Source organism: Nannospalax galili, unplaced genomic scaffold, assembly GCF_000622305.1.
Source record: "Nannospalax galili isolate Female #2095 unplaced genomic scaffold, S.galili_v1.0 scaffold215, whole genome shotgun sequence".
In the NCBI taxonomy this organism is placed as follows: domain Eukaryota; kingdom Metazoa; phylum Chordata; class Mammalia; order Rodentia; family Spalacidae; genus Nannospalax; species Nannospalax galili.
The window spans coordinates 4,234,071-4,235,895 of record NW_008338533.1 but is presented as its reverse complement, the minus strand read 5'-3'; positions in this window follow the sequence as shown (position 1 = coordinate 4,235,895).

The window sequence follows — 1,825 nt, the reverse complement described above, 5'->3', positions numbered from 1 at the left end:
GTGCTTCCTCCCGGTGCTCCCTCTCGGTGCGCCCTCCCCCCCCCCGGACCCTCCCGCGGCTCCGCAGCCGGAACTAAGTCTCCGCAAAGTCCGGGCAGGAGGCGGCGGTGGAGGCGTCCGCGCCGAGCTCTGCACGTTGCATAATTGGTGCACGAGGTGTCGGCGCGGGGAGCGGCCGGGCGCGGCGGGGACCCCGGGGTGCGGCGGCGCCCGGGTCTTTGTGCCGCCGGGTGCCAGGCACAGTTTGCACCCGAAGCCGGCTTTCCTGGGGCTCCTCGGCAGCCCTCCCCGCCCCCCTCCCGGTCTGCCAGGAAAGCCCTGCGCCTCCTGACGTTTTGACCCTTTTACCCTTTTCCAGTTCTGGTGAACGTAAAGCCTGCTGGGTCTGGTGCCTTTTTTTTTTTTCCCACGACCAGCCAGCAATGCCCCATCCATCTTCCCGAAAGGAAATTAAGGCCGCGCAGGAGACACACCACCCTGGGCTCCGGGGCTGTTGGACCCATTTGCATGTTTGCAAGACTAAAGAGGTTTTCTGTATTGTGTGCTTTTGAGGGTCTGCACAGACATTTGCGTTCCACGGTATAGAAGACGGTGTCAGGACTTACCTCTGTTCAGAAGGATTTGGGTTTTTAGCTCAGACGTCTTAGTTTTTAACCCCTGAATCTTTGCAAAGCACGCTCATGGAAATGTGCTGAGTGGATCTTGGAATCTAAATATTTGTCTTTACCCAGGCGGTTGGATGCTCCTGGGCGCGTTGCAGTTCCATGTGTGTGCGTGCTGAGGACCGAGTGCTTTCGTGCCAAGCCTGGTCCTGTCTCCCCCAGGAACAGGACACTTCTCCCCAAATCTGGGATTGCCCTGCTATTTCCTGCGGAAAGATCTTTTCAGTCAACTTAAAAGCTGGATAGCGCTACGTGTTGGGCATATAATGTGAAATATTTTACATTTTGGAAAAGTTTAGAAATCAGGGTAAGAAACCTACAAGGCACAGATGACAAGTATGTGGTTTTCTGGAATAAAAGCTGAAGATGAACACTTGCGTGTTCAGTTTTTTATCACTGCATCCGGCGATCAGGCTGATGTGGGCAGTGGGTTTGTGGAATGACCATTGGATTCACCACTGGGTTCTGCAGTCAGACCATTTTGTTTATATGGAGCAGGTGAATTCCATCCACACTACGTGTTGCTAATTTCCAGAACTGCAGTGATAACACAGGTATATAGTGAATACAAACTTGGAAAATTAGTGTGTTGAAGGAGTATTTAAACTCTTAAATATAATATATTTTAGGAAAAGCCATCATATTATTTTATGTGTAGAAACCAAATTTTACTTCGATTATGAAGTAAAAATATCACTCTAGGTATTTTAAGATCTTTAAAGTTGTCAGTGGAAAGTCGATTTGTTTAGAGCCCAGGAATTATCATCTTTCTAGATCAAGTAATTGTATTAAATTAGTACCTTAGAAATTAATTTGAAAATACCAATGAAGATAATATTTTAAAGTTTTAATTTAGGAGTGTTTACTTTGTACTTTAGAGAGGCAAGACACCAATTTTATGCTTACAGTTAATTGAAATGATTTCTAGAACATTCTGTTCATAAAAATTAGTTGTGCCTGAGTGCACGATCATTTTGTCCCATGTTTTTTTCTGTAATTAAGGATCAGAAAACAAAACCAGCAGAAATTTCCTTTATTCTTGACATTTGAAAAGGAAATAGAAAACTTTATTTCTAAAAGATTTTATATTGGTTATCAGTGGCCTTGGGTGAACTTGTCATCTGTAGGTCAAGATTTCCATCAAACAAGGTGTCTTAAACCAA